Source organism: Arachis ipaensis, chromosome B01 (genome assembly GCF_000816755.2).
Source record: "Arachis ipaensis cultivar K30076 chromosome B01, Araip1.1, whole genome shotgun sequence".
Taxonomy (NCBI): Eukaryota; Viridiplantae; Streptophyta; class Magnoliopsida; order Fabales; family Fabaceae; genus Arachis; species Arachis ipaensis.
In genome coordinates this window covers 112,661,070-112,676,697 of record NC_029785.2, presented here as the reverse complement: position 1 = coordinate 112,676,697, position 15,628 = coordinate 112,661,070, and the positions used below count along the sequence as shown (strand labels likewise).

Sequence of the window (15,628 nt, the reverse complement as noted above, 5' to 3'; positions counted from 1 at the left end):
CCCCCCGCCACTACAAATATCTTCACATAGGGTGTGTCCAAATCGCTGTCAAGCCTCTCATTAGAGAAGGTTTGAATGCTTCCATTCTTATGTGCCTTAGAGACATTAGGCACAATGACTTCCAAGACTCCTTAATTGGAATAGTTGAAACAAGCCTTGGACACGGTCCAGTTTACTTCAACTGTTTCCCAAACAAAACGGTCAGTTTGTTAGATGTCAACATCCTTGACTCCCTTTTTCTAAACATCCGAATTCATGGTCTTAACATAAAGGAAGGATCTATCCCAGCCGCTTTAAACTATAGGATTCAATACAAGGTCATGAACACTTGTAATTCTAAAGTCCTTCTTAAATCCAGTGATAGCGAAACTACTTTGTTTGTCACAGACATGACAAAGGCCAACGTCACGGTCCCAAGGCTCATAAAGTAGGATGAAATTGACCTTGCTCAGTCATGGTCAATTGATCGAGCCATTCCAACGCAACCTAGACAAGAACCTCTCTTACGAGAGATAAAACAAGATGAGTCAGGAAGAGTAGAGATTTTCTTTGACAGACGAAACTCTTTTTCTTCTAGATCTGAAGCAGGAACATCTAATGATTTTGCTTCAGCAAGAAAATCTTTTTCTATGATTTCACATCTCAGTTTTCAAGTAAAATTCCCAGATCTATAAATTCTGGAATTAATATTTCTGGGGTACAAAATAATTCAAACATTTCTCAACTATTTTATCAAACTGATGATGATGTTGATTTACAATCTATTCAATCTCCAACATATTCTTCAATGAATGATTTCCATGAGTAGAACAGAATTTGTTATAAATAAAGAAGCCCTACGTAAAAATCTTTACTCTAAGGAGTATGATCTCTATAGAGAATGGTATTTACATACATATACAGCTTCCCAATCTCATCTTTTAAAGAAAAATATTACAATTTTCTCAATGAGGTCATAATCCATATTCTTTTCTTTGAATGGTTTTAGGCTTATTCCATCAAAAATAATATCAATTATCCTTTTAAAAATAAAAAAATCTCGTCATCAGCAAATGTTATTTCAACCTGGAAAGTTAAAGATGGAAATTTAATCAGATCTGAGTTTCCTCCAAAAGGATCTTTCGTTATTTCAAATACGGAATGACATAACCCAATTATGGCCTCTCCATTTAAAATAAAAAACATAGATGAAGCTGTCGCCCCAAAAGATATTAAAAATCACATTGAGCAATCAAATTACACCAATAGGTTTTTACAATGTTTGGGTGACAACCTTTCATCTTCAGGATCTCCTTTGTCTTTGAAAAATGTCTTTGAAGCCTCTACTTCCAAACCCATTGAAAAACCCCTTTTTAAACCTTTCAAAATGAGTATCAAGGCTAAACAGAGTCTTAAAACTTCTATTCTAAAATAAGAATCTAGTGATTCTGAAGTCATGCAAAAGATCGACCAACTTTTAAATCGACTTAGTACTGTCCCTGAAACTCCTACAAACTCTGGTGAATCTACATCTCGTATACAAACTCGCTCATCCAAGGCCATTAATGCCCTTGGCCAAGATTCTAATGAGTCTTCTTTTGACTAAAGTGATGATTCTGACAAATCAACTCTCAAAGTTAGCCCAATTATGACCAATTCTATGACTAAATAGAAAGGTTTAACCAAACCCTCTCTGCTTAGTTATAATCGTATGTCTGCCCCTGATCTAGCTCTCGAAGAAAGGGAACTAGGTTTTGTCAGCTTCAATGCCAATAATATCTATGAATGGAATATAGATGGCAAAACCGAATATAACATCATGAGTATGCTTCAGCATATGACCATGGTAGGCACAGCCTATCAAGCTGCTCATGAAACCTCTTAGGAAGCAATAGCCAATGTTATTGTTTCTGGGTTCTCTGATCAACTCAACGGTTGGTGGGATAACTACCTTTCTGATGACCAAAAATAATCAATTTTTTCTACTATAAAGGTTAATGATCAAAACGAATCCATCCTTGGAGATGACGGGGAACCTATCCCTGATGCTGTTAATACCTTAATCTTTACTATAGCAAGCCATTTCATAGGGGATCCATTTCTTCGGAGAGATCATTCTACTGAATTACTTTCCAATCTCAAATGCAAAACTTTGTCTGACTTTAGATGGTACAATGACACCTTTCTTACTAGGGTCTATACCAGAGAAGACAGTCAACAACCCTTCTGGAAGGAAAAATTCCTAGCCGGACTTCCCAAATCCCTGGGAGATAAAGTAAGGGACAAAATTCGTAGCTTATTTCCAGATGGGATAATTCCCTGTGATGCGTTAAGCTATGGCCAAATTATCTCTTTCATCTAAAAAGTTGCTCTAAAGATCTGTCCAGAAGATAAGATCCAACGGCAACTTGCTTGTGAAAAAAAACAAAATTGTATCGATTTGGGAACCTTCTGTGAACAATTTGGTCTTCCTGCTTGTCATCCAAAGAGATCTAAAAGATCATCCAATCAAAAAGCTTTTAAACCTTATCCTGAAAAGAATTTCAGAAGATCAAGAAAAAGTTTTCAAAGACCTAAAAATGAAAAAGGTTTCCAAAAGAATTTTCAAAAGTATCCCCAAAAAACCCCCATTATTTGCTATACATGTAAAAAATCAGGACATGTTAGCAAATACTGTAAGTTAAAAGGAAAGATTAATAATCTGAACCTTGATCCTCAAATTGAGGAACAGATTAACAATCTTTTAATTGAAAGTTCAGATGACGATTCTGGACCAGAATCTTCGGATGATATCAATAATATCCAAGTTGATGATATTGAATCATCCTCAGATTCTGATGTCAAGGAAATTAATATTTTATCCAAAGATCAAGATCTTTTATTTGAAGCTATAGAGGCTATTGGCGATCCTGAACAAAAGAAAGACTTTCTTTCTAAATTAAAAAAATCTTTACAAAAGGAAAAGAAGCCCAAAAATCTTTTCCTTAGCAATAAATATGATGTCAAACCCATTTTCAAAAAATTAGAAAAACAAGTTATTCGTCCTATAACCATTCAGGATCTCCAGACTGAGGTTAACAACCTTAAGAAGGAAATCCAAGAAATCAAAAGAAATCAAGACAATCATCAATTTATTCTCTCGCAATTAATGCAAGATGAAGAATATGATGATGGATAACTTGACTCTCTTGAAAAACAACTTGAGTTTTCTGAAAAACAGGAAAATGAAAGCTCTAACGACAATAATGGAAAAGAAATCTTGAGATTAATAAGCATATTCTCTTTTATGAAATGTCATGTTAATATCCGAATTGTCGTTAAAGATTTTATTTTCGAAACCATTGTACTCTTTGACACAGGTGCAGATTCAAATTGTATTAAAGAAGGTCTAGTCCCCACAAAGTATTTTGAAAAAACTACTGAACGTCTTAGCTCGATAACGGGTGAAAGACTAAAAATCAATTTTAAATTAACCAATGCTTTTGTTGAGAAGGGTAATCTTAGGATTCCAACTAATTTTGTCATAGCAAAAGATATCAAAAATGATGTAGTTTTGGGGACACCTTTTATAATTGTTTTGTTTCCATACCTAGCAGATTTTCCTAGAATTACCTCTTATGTGGGTGGACAGGAAACTTTCTTTGAATTTCTAGACTCACCAACCCAGAAACCTTTAAACAAAATTGAATCCAAAACCAAACAGATTTGTCTTTTGAAAGAAAAAATCTCCTTCAAAACCTTTGAATCCCAACTTTGCCAACCAAGGATTCAAGAAAAAATCAAAAGTCTTTTAAATCAAATTGAAAAGTCTATCTGTTCAAATCTGCCTCATGCCTTCTGGAAAAGGAAAGAACACATTGTGGATCTTCCTTATGAAAAAGATTTCAAAGAATCACAAATCCCTACAAAAGCTTTTGCAGCATTGTCAAAAGGAGATTAAAGATCTTTTAGACAAAGGATTAATTCGTCCAAGTAAAAGTCCTTGGTCTTGTCCAGCTTTTTATGTCAACATGCAAGCTAAGATAGAACGAGGAACTCCCAGGTTTGTCATCAATTACAAACATTTAAATCAGGCTTTACAATGGATTCGTTATCCTATCCCAAACAAAAAGGATTTGCTCAATAGGTTAAACTCAACAAATATCTTCTCAGAATTTGATATGAAATCTGGTTTTTGGCAAATCTAAATCAAAGAATCTGACAGATATAAAACTACATTTACAGTTCTATTCGGTCAATATGAATGGAATGTAATGTCTTTTGGTCTGAAAAATGCTCCTTCTAAATTCCAAAAAATCATGAATGACATTTTCAACCTATACTTAAGCTTTGCAATCGTTTATATAGATGATTTTTTAATCTTTTTTCAAACTTTGGAAGAACACTTCAAACATGTTAAAACCTTTATGTACATCATCCAGAAAAACGAGCTTGCTGTTTCCAAATCAAAAATTGTCCTTTTTCAAACAAAAATCAATTTTCTTGGTCATATGATTTCCCAAGGAACAATAACCCCAATTGAACGATCAATCTTGTTTGCAGATAAGTTTCCAGACTATATCATTGACAAACCTCAGCTCCAGAGGTTCCTAGGATGTCTTAACTATGTCTCGGACTTCATTCCAAATCTTAGTAATCTTATTAAGCCTCTTCATGACAGGCTCAAGAAAAATCCTCCACCCTGGACTGACAAACATTCGGAAGTCAATCAAGTCATCAGATTTCTTAAAACCAAAGTTCTCAATCTTCCTTGTCTTTACTTACATGTTCCTCATTCATTCAAAATTGTTGAAACAGATGCATCTGATTTAAGATATGGTTGTATCTTAAAACAAAAATTTCATGATAAAGAGTGTATCATTGCATTTACATTAAAACATTGGAATAGCACTCAGCAAGTCTATTCCACAATCAAAAAAGAAATTTTAGCCATAGTTTTGTGCATCACAAAATTTCAATCTGATTTACTCAATCAAAAATTTTTGGTCCGAGTTGATTGCAAATCGGCCAAAGAAGTCTTACAAAAAGATGTTAAAAATCTTGCATCAAAACAAATTTTTGCCAGATGGCAAGCTATCTTAAGCGTTTTTTATTTCGAAATTGAATACATTCAAGGAATCTCAAACTCTCTCCCTTATTACCTTACCCGTGAATATTTGCAGGGAAAGCCGCCACATGCCTAAAAGGGCAACATTAGCCTCTGTAAAAGGCAGAGGCATCCGCCTAGCCCTACCAGGGCCAAGTAAAAAATCAGGGTCAAGCACCCCAACTGGGTCATCTACCCAACAACCTACCCCCCAATAACCCAAGAGCCAACTGAGTCATCTACTCAGATCACAAAAAATATAGTTGAGTCATCTACTCAACCTCCAAGTAGCCAAACAGCAAAACAAACAAAGGCAGACTATTCTCTCTCAATCCAAACCTTGTTGGCCTTACAAGATGCAGGCCTTTTAAAACTTCACAAAAAATCCTGGGCTGATATATGTGACAGCTCAGATGATGATGAAATAGACCTAACCAAACTTTTGCCATAAGTAGTAGCCCAAAAAACCATATGTAATGACCCAAAAGGTAAAACAGTCACCTAAAAAAAATTACCCCAATCAATTCAGACTCAGCCCTTAAACACCCAACCAAAACCACAATCCACATACATTTCAAAAAACAAATCCTCATCTGTCCTCTTAATGGAACCCGAGTTCTGGGAAAAATCACCCTTTAAGGTAATCCCTAAAGTTTTTCCACAAGGATTCCATTTTAGAGCAACAGCCATAAACAAAACCAGACAGTTTTATGAATTCATATTAGTGGATTCAGATTCAGTCTCGATAAAACACTACAAAGATCCTAAAGATATTACCAACATAACCCATTCAACCATTCAAATTTTAAAAATACTCACCCCTATTCAATTTGGAAAAAAACCCAAATAATACCAAGAAATTTTCCCAACCTTTTAACCCAATAGGATATTCTTATTGGGATTATGTGGACGCTTGGACAAGAGTATTTTGGTTACAAAATAATCAGAATAGACATTCCTGGCTCATTTACTTCAAGAAAAATACCAATTATCATTTTTCAAACTGGTTTACTCAATGGTGGAATTATTTTGGCCCATTACCAGATATCTTGCCCCCACCTGCCGATGAGGGGTTCAAAATTTTCATCAAAAAATTTGACCAACAGGAAACAAGCATCCCTGCGGATCTTCAATTTTTTCTCTACATTTTCACTAGCCTGGGTATTGGCAATACAGGTACGGCAAACAGGAGCACCCAAAAGCACCACCAATGCTGCAAAGAAATGCCTATGTTAAATGGTGGTCTCAATTCGATGCAACCATGGCTCACCTGGACATAGTCCAAAAATGGTTTAACGAACACCCTAAGTTCGCCAAGCCATTTGATCATGAAAAGTCAATATTTCTCAATTAGAAGGCCCAAATTGCTGTAGCCCTAGCAGAGCCCAATCAAAAGAAACACTAGCAAAACATCTCCAGCAAATAATGCAGATGATCGAAGAAGATAAACACACAAAGAAGACCCTACTTCTTCAGCAGAATCCTCAAGCGATTATAATCAAAATGAAGATGATTGCTTCGGGATCAACCTAGGAGAAGATTACATAAGCATTTGAAAATTTGTTATGTAAGCATTTCAAAATTTATGTAAAATCCAAAATTGTATGAACTTGTACTGTAGAAATAGTGCAAGTCAACATGACCTGAACTGTAGAAACAGTAGAATCTAGGTCTATAAAAGAGAACCTCAGCAACATTCTGAGGCAGATTTTAGAAACATAATTATAGAGAGAAGTTAGAGAGAGAAGCTCTGAGAGTTCTCTTGTAAGCTCTCCAACTCTTCTTCTTTCCCCTTCTTCTTATCAATCATATTTCCAATTCAATAAAGACTTTTCACTCCTTCAATTTCGTGTTCATTTAAGCTTTTGCATCTGCATATTTGTGCGGACTACCGTCACATCTAACTTCATACCCTAACTTGCATATGCATGCGGACTACCACCGTATCTAACTTCATATTTACTTCCTTGTCTCTGCATCATACTTACATAACTGCATCTTATCTTATCTTTCGTTACGCCTTCTTCCCCTTTTTCCCTCCTTGATCCACTTCGGGACATCTATATATATATATATATATATATATATAAGTATGATAGTCAAAAGAACTCTAGTCGTAACCCGCGGAGTTTAGGCTGACTAGTTACAAACAGGATACAGAATTTTTGAGTTAAAACAGCTTATACAACTTATCTCTCAAATTAAGCCTCTAAGGCAATAAAGTATAAAATACAAAAGGTGAGAGAGAGTAACTACAACAAAAGTAAAGTATAATAAAACATAATAAAGATCATCCTCCGCTCTGTCACTACTTCTGCAAACTCACCGAGGTGGGTTGCGACCTGCATCTGAAAAACAACAACAACATATGGTATGAGAACCGAAGATTCTCAGTATAGTAACAGTGCCCAATATGTAAGATATAAGGTTTCGGGATGCCAAAGGCAATCCTAGAACTTCACATCGATACAGGATATTCAAACTTAACAAAATAAATAACTTAAACTATAAACCATAAACATGGTTAGCTAAACTTAGGAGATTTCTAACTAATGTCATTCACACCACTGTATCCCACAACTTTCGCCAACCTAACCTCCTTGCAATCCCATAACCACCACCTACTTAACCTCCTCAGCACATGATAATCACAAATAATACAAGCAAGTAAAACACAAGTAATATACATGTACAATAAGTAAAACAACTAGCAAGTAAACATATTATACATTTAGGAAAAAGATGCAATTAGGCAAAGCAAAAAAAACACATAGAAGATGCACATGATGAATGTCTGTCCTATTGGCTCGTAATATCACTTGTCGGTCCATAAATGCCAACCCAACACATCTTTTTGGATGTCACCTTTCTGCCACATCCGAGGATATAGCACCTAGCAAGCTTTTTTTGTGAGGATATAGTGTCTGGCACACTATCGTTCCGAGGATATAGTGCCTGGTACACCTGCATGCATCATTCCAAGGATATAGTACCTGTCACACTCTTGCGGTAGAAAAGGTTACCAATCATAATTCAATCCCAGGGATATAGTGCCCTGCACATTATCTTTCCAAGGATATAGTGCTTGACACACTTTCAACATCCAACCAGTCCATTGATAAACCCCAATTTTATGGTTTATCTTGTGCTTAATTTGGGAGATTTTATCACCTTTTCTCACATTTATTCAATGAAATAGCATGGTTTTGTAATTCTCCCTTAATTTGTGCTTAAGTGGAAAAACATGCTTTTTAGGCCCTTAAATTGGTGATTTTAATTCACCTTAATTCCATCCGATTCCTTGATGTGTATGTTGAGTGATTTTAGGTTCATAAGGAAAGTATTGGATAGAAGAAGTGAAGAGAAAAGCATGCAAAGTGGAGAATTCATGGAAAAATAATGATTTGGAGTGCATACATCGACGCACACGCGTGACAGACGCGCACGCGTGAAGATGAGGTCGTCTAGGCGACGCGTACGCGTGACCCATGCGTACGCGTCACAGCTCACACGTGACCTCAATAAAGTGAAAATGCTGGGGGCGATTTCTGGGCTGCCCAAGCCCAAATCTAACTCATTTCTAAGGGTATTTCATGTAAAATTCAAGCTTGGGCAAAGGGAAGAGCAATTATTTGTAGATTAGGAAGCATGTAGTTAGTTTCTAGAGAGAGAAGCTCCCTCTTATCTCTAGAATTAGGTTAGGATTAGGTCAAATTCTCCTAGATCTAGGTTTAATTCCTTGTTTTCATCTTGTCTTCTTTACAATTCTTTGTTGTATTGTCCTAATTCTTCTCTTTTCTCTTGTTAATTTCCCTATGTATGCCTCTTTTATGTTGATGCAATATTGTTGGATCTCTATTTTCCTTTAATGCAATTTATGTTTCATGTTCCTTTGTTGTTGATTTGAGTAATTGTTATTAATTTCTTGTATTGAGTAGTTGTAGATTTAATATTCTTGTTGTCAATTTACCATTCTTGTTGTCATTTTATCTTGCTTTCCTTTTATACCTTCCAAGTGTTTGACAAAATACTTGGAAGGATGTTAGAGTAAATCTTTGAGCATTCTTGGCTTGGAAAGAGTAATTAGGCAATCTTGAGTCATTAAGACCCAACCTTTGTTGGTGATCTAGAGTTGTTGGCTAGTATTGTTTCCATTGACTCTGATCTCTTGCTAATTCAATTAGTGAGTTGATTAGTACTTTTGGATTGAGATTAGCTAGTCTTATTTGACTTTCTCCCTATGTGAAGATAACATTATACCTTCTTCCATAGCTGGAGATGACGAAATAAGATAAATTCTTGTTAATCATTGTATGACTAGGATAGAAAGCCTATGATCTCAATCCTTGCCATGAATGTCTCTCTTTATTAATTGATTTCTTTAATTATTTTCTTTACTTTTCTTGCCATTTACTTTCTTGCCCCTTTTATAAATCAAACCCCCATGTTCCTTCATAGCCAATAATCATACACTTCATTACAATTTCTTGTGAGACAACCCGATGTTTAAATACTTCGGTTAATTTTCATTGGGGTTTGTACTTGTGACAACCAAAACTTTTAAATTTGATTAAGAATTATTAGTTGGTTGGAACTATGCTTACAACGAATTTCCTTTTCTATTAAGAGAAATTTCTAGGCTGACAATAATTTGCTCTATCAAATTTATGGTGCCGTTGCTGGGAAATTGCAATGGTGTTATGTTATTGGCTATTGTATATATGTTGATATTGTGAATATGTGTGCCTTTTTGCTTCTTTGTTAGTTGTTGTTAGTTTTAGAACTTTGTTTTCTTTGTTTCTTGTTAGCTTTTGTTATTGTTTTCTCTTTCACTATGAATTCTCATCCTTTTGGCTATGAGTTTGGTTACAATTATGTTGTAGGGAATGAAAGCTTCAATGAGGAACCACACTGTGGGAATGGATATCAAATTCGGGAGGAGCCACATGCTTATGGTCAACCTTCATGGCAACAACCTCCTCCAATCTCTCATGGTTACAATCCAGCCCACAATGTACCCAATTATGACCCAAACCCTCAACATTGTTATCCTTCATACTCACAAGCCTCATACCACCATTCACCTCCATATGATCCTAACTCATATCCACCATACCAACCACCATATGAACCATACCTAGAGCCACCACATTTTCAACACCAATACTCCCAAGAACCATAATTTCCATATACACCACCTCAAGACTTTCACCAATATGAATCACCTTCCAACTACAATACCTTTTCCTCAAACAATGAACCCTCTCTTCCACCACCTCCAATAGATGAAGGTCTCTATGCCCTCATGCTAAAGCAAAGAGATCTTAGATCCTATATCCTAAGGTAACAAGAGGATCGGAGACGGAAGTTCAAGGAGGTAGAAGCCAAGATTGCTATCGTGATGGAAGCCGTTAGCAACATGGTCTCATCCCACCTAAGCTTACACAATCAAGGTACTCCCATGGTTGAATGTGGAGAAGCACTCAAGGAGCTTAGTGAGGGAATGGACTTGAAGCTTCAAGGTGAAGAGGAAGAGTTAAAGCAAGAAGTGCAACAAGAGGAGGAGGTAGAGATTATTGAACAAAAGGAAGTAGTTGAAGATGTAGGAGATGTTGAGTGCAAGGAGGAATCTAGAGTTGAAGGACCTTCTTCCATGGAGTTTGAAGTTGATGTCAAGGAGGATAGGGCATGACGAGCGGCGGAAGTTAGACCAATTAAGAGATTATAGTATAATAGAATAGCGTTGCAAGTATAGCTCTTAACCAGTAAAAATCCGCCTCATCAATTTAGAAAGGTTGTCACAAAAGGTTAAAGTAAAAAAAAATACTGGGAGTATGAGTCCCAGGTCGTCTCCCAACGAGTTGCTAGAAAGGGTACTAATTTATTAATCAGGAGTTTCCAAGAGAATTTGAGAGTTGAATAATGAGCAATTAAATAATTGTAAATTAAAGCAATAAAAATTAAAGGAGATTTGTAATATTCTAAATAAAAAGCCTTGACTGGGGGAATGATTAATCAGAAGTTCTATCCTTGTTGGGATCTCTTAAGTGTAGTATCAAAAAGGTTGTTGTTTTCACTTAGTTAACCCTTACTAAATAAAGGAAAGTCAAGTGATTGAGCTAACTCTTATTCGCAAATCCTAGTCCTCTCCCTTGGGAATGTTTAGCGTTAGTAAATACAGAACTAGCCAACAACTTCCAATTTAACCATCACTTAAGCCTTCCAACTCAAGTGTCTCCTTTTAATCAACTCCCTTGTCAAGTAGGGAATCTACTCCATTGACATGAATATAACGCTTGTAGAAATATAAAAAGAAGGCATGATAAATTGAATAAAATAAAGCTTTGAAAATTAATTAAAGATAAAAGTAATCCTTTTCACTAATAATCCATGAAAATAATCCAACTACCACTTTAAACAAGAATTAAGAATATGGAATAAATAAAAGAGTAAGTAAGGAAACAAACTAGAATAGTATCTTCAACTGAGGTAATGACTCTTCAGTATCCAAAAGCAAAAGCAATAAAGTAGGTATGTAAAGAGAAACTAGAGGAAGAGTAATTCTCTCTCTCTAGATTCAGATCTAAAAACCTAAAAACTATCCTAATGAGAATATGTGAATGTATATCTCCATCTATCGAGTCTCTGCATTTTCCATGGCTTTATTCTGTGTTTCTGGGCCGAAAACTGGATCAAAATGTGGCCCGAAATTGCCCCCAGTGTTTTCTGTTAATTTTGCAGATCGCGCAAGTCACGCGTACGCGTCAGTCACGCGTGCGCGTCATTTGGTGTTTTCCCTTGTCACGCGTACGCGTCGTCCATGCATGCGCGTCATCTTGCAGAACTCCATTCCACGCGTAGGCGTCAGGCACACGCACGTGTCGCTGCAATTTCCTCCATTCCGTGCGCTCGCGTGAGCTATGCGTGCGCGTCGGTGCTCGCTAGTCATCTCCTTAGTTCCATGTGTTCCTTCCATTTTTGCAAGCTTCCTCTCCATTTTCTAAGCCATTCCTACCCTATAAATCCTGAACACTTAACACATGGATCACGGCATCGAATGGTATAAAGGGGAATTAAAATATACTAATTAAAGATCTCTAGGAAGCAAGTTTTCAATCATAAAACAATACTAGGAAGGGATTATAAAATCATGCAAATGATATGAATAAGTGGGTGAAGACTTGATAAAAACCACTCAATTAAACACAAGATAAACCATAAAATAGTGGTTTACTCCAAGGCATAATGTGATTGAAGAATTGGAAGAAGTGGAGCAAGCACCAAGTTCTCCTATCTATGATGATTCTGCATCAATATATGATCCTTTTGAGCTTGATGAATCCTTCCCCCTTTGAACTTGGGGTTGATGATGAGGTAGATTTCACTCAACCTCCAAGATATAATTTGAGTGATGAGGAAGAGCTAGAGGACATTGGTGAAGAAGAAGATGAACTTGAGGAAGCTTGGCAAGAGGTAAAGATTGAAGAACCTTGCCAAGTGGTGGAAGCCTCTAAAAGAGGATGAACGGGAGTGGAACATGCTTTGTCAAGATCATTGGGAACTTCTCTACCTAAGTTGCCATCTAATCCTTCATTTGAGTGGGTAAAACTTCTAACTCTTAGTTTTATTGTCCCACTTGAATTTGGCTTGCTTGAAACGGATGGCCAACTTAGGGCGTTTTGCGGAATTAAGCATAAGAGGAGGATGTTTAGTGGTTGGCGGTGTAAATCTAGGCTCATCATGGTTGGAAGCTCAAGATTGAGGAGCATGGATTGGATGAGTCTAGGAGGATAGTTTGGTACTTTAGTGAGAATTCGACTTTTCTACCACCCGGAGGGAATTACCATGATCAACTTCAAGACGGGTGTGAAAACAAAGTATGGAATCCCAGATTACAAGGTGTGGATCAACCTTGGGAGCCTATGGTTTGTGGAGAACTCCATCAAAGCTTGGAGATATCATTGAATGATGGAGCTTATTGGAAGTCCAAGAATTGGTGGATGTTCAAGGATGGATTCAAGCACAAGCCACCTTGATGAAGAGCTCCCCATAAGTCCAACTTAAGGGCAATAAACAAAAGTGCTAGGTGGGAGACACCCTACCATGGTAACATCTTTTCCTTTTTCCTTTTTGTACATATTGGTAAAATAGGTTTAATTTCATGTTTTGTTTAGTTAGTTGAGTTTATTTGGGAGTCAAGTAGGTTACATAAAGTTTTATGGTGTTTTGGTAGCGGTTTGGAGGTTTGGAATGCTTGGTTTGGTGCAAGAACTTGAAAAACATTTTGAAAAATAGAGCACCATGCCACGCGTACGCGTCACATGTGACACCAAGAATTTTGACCATCCACGCGTACGCGTGGATCCAAAATTTTCACCTCCATACAAATTCCAGAGAGTTGTGCAAGTTTTGGGCTGGAATTGTGCGTTTAGCACAAAATCCACCCACGCGTACGCGTCGCCTCTCCGAATAACCCATCACGCGTACGTGTGACCCACGCGTACGCGTCGGTCCCCTTTCACCTTACCACGCGTACGCGTGGATTGCCCTGCATCACCCATCTTCTTTTCTTCTCTTCTTTCCATTTCTTTCCTTCTTCTTTCTTCTTCCCTTTTCATTCCACCCTCAATCATCATCCAACACTACCAATCACCATCTATTACCATTTATTTTAGTTAGTTATTTAGTTAGTTTGATTTTTCGTTTAATTTTTCTTTATGAGTGTTGGAATTACTAATCTTGTTTACTGTTTATTGCTGCCGATTATTGATAAGATGTTATTTTAACATCATTGTTAAAATTAGTCATTGTTGGATTCTTTGTTGAGGTTACATTTTGTTACTTGACTTTGAATTTTTCATGCTTAACCTTTTTGCATACCAAGTACTTGTACACTGCCTTCAAGCTCTAAATCTTTTGAATTGCATGTTTTGGCCACCATGCATTCATCATATATTGTTAGGCAATTGTGTATTATCAATGCATTTTTTTTTTGTTAGGTGATACTTGTTTATGATCGTCCTTCATTTACATCACCTATTTCATGCATTGAGATTGTGGGATTGTGAAATTGGATCGTAAGCTTACCTAAGTGACATATTTTTGAGCTTTCTAAGCTTTGTGGACCATGCTTGCTATGTGATTGATTTTCACTTCTATATTATTTTTCCTAAGTTCCATAGCATCCATGTGTTCCACTCCTATGTCACTTAGGTGTTGCAACAACTTTGACATGTGTCATTGTTTGATGTGTGAGCTCTATATTTCAATTGGTTCATTAAGTTTCCTTGCACATCAATCAATACACATGCATTATCCAATTTCACAATTACTTGATTGTTGCTTGAATGCTTTCATGCTTCTTCACTACTTGTTTATACCTTAACTTACAAGTCTTTTAAAGTATTTCAAGCACACTAGAATGAGTGAAGTATATGCTTTCTTTTGTGTACTTGTGACATAGTCTTTTTATGCTATAGTGTGTGTGTTCTAAAGGGTGCCTAACTTAGAACTCACACACCTATTTTACATTAATATCACACTAACTCACTCACTTCATTCTAGTGGTTCTTACCTCATTCTAACAATTTATGCTTCCTTGCTTTTGCATCTACGCTTCTTACTTTTCTGTTTTCTATTTTCAGGATAAGTCATCATAAGCAAAAAACGAAAGCGAGAGAAAGAACATGCAGCACCGGTTGATCCGCCAGCTGAAGGTGGCAATCCGGAAAGTCACCGTACCCCCTTGCTCATCTTTGAATGCACCGAGGACGGTGCAAAATTTTAAGTGTAGGGAGGTCGTCCGACCGAATCGGTATTTTTGGGTGACAAATTTCTAATCCCAACAGTTTTGCATTTCATTTTTTAGAATTTTTAGTGCATTTTCTTGTTTTGCATCTATATATAATAAGCTTAGTCAAAGTAATAAAATTTTTCAAGGATTTTATTTATAGGCACCCCAATTGATTAAAAAAATTTTTAGAACTTGCTTGAGTTACATATATTGTGGATCATATTTTTGAGCTAAGAACACAAGCATGTGAGATTTGAGCCTAATTGTGTGGTTGCATTATATAACCATTTATTTTCATTCTTGTGTGCATTATTCTCTTTCTATGATTGTAATCTTTGATTTGTTTGATTCTTTATGTCCATTATTTTGTGTATGAATGCACTTATATGATTGAGGTCATTGTTTCAAATAGCTCACTCACCCAAATAGCCTACCTTTTATCTTCTATTGTTAGCCAACTTTGAGCCTATGTTAAACCCATTTGTTCTTAATTTTAGCACATCCCAAGCCCTAAGTGAAAAACAATAAATGTCCCTTGTTTGGATCTTTGATTAGCTTATGCTAACGAGAGTGCTTATCATTCAAGTTTGGGAGAGTTGGGAACATTGGTTAGGATAAAAGAGTGTTTTTGTATTTTTGCTAAAAATATTGGAAATTGGGTACATACTCATGCATTAAATATGTAAAACCATATGCATTGGTACCTTTGTATATAATTCATCAAAAAAATGTAGAAAAAAAAAATATATATATATATAACGAAAAAAATA

The 15,628-nt window shown here is 36.2% G+C and overlaps 1 long non-coding RNA gene across 1 annotated transcript in view; it reads left to right on the top strand.

Annotated features, from left to right (window-relative positions):
• LOC110271922 overlaps positions 1 to 15,628 on the top strand; it is a 28,360-nt gene that overhangs the window by 5,664 nt on the left and 7,068 nt on the right. The window contains exons 2-3 of the long non-coding RNA XR_002362782.1: positions 6,693 to 6,697; positions 8,520 to 8,524. This is a non-coding gene — a long non-coding RNA (uncharacterized LOC110271922). The remainder of the gene's footprint in view (positions 1 to 6,692; positions 6,698 to 8,519; positions 8,525 to 15,628) is intronic.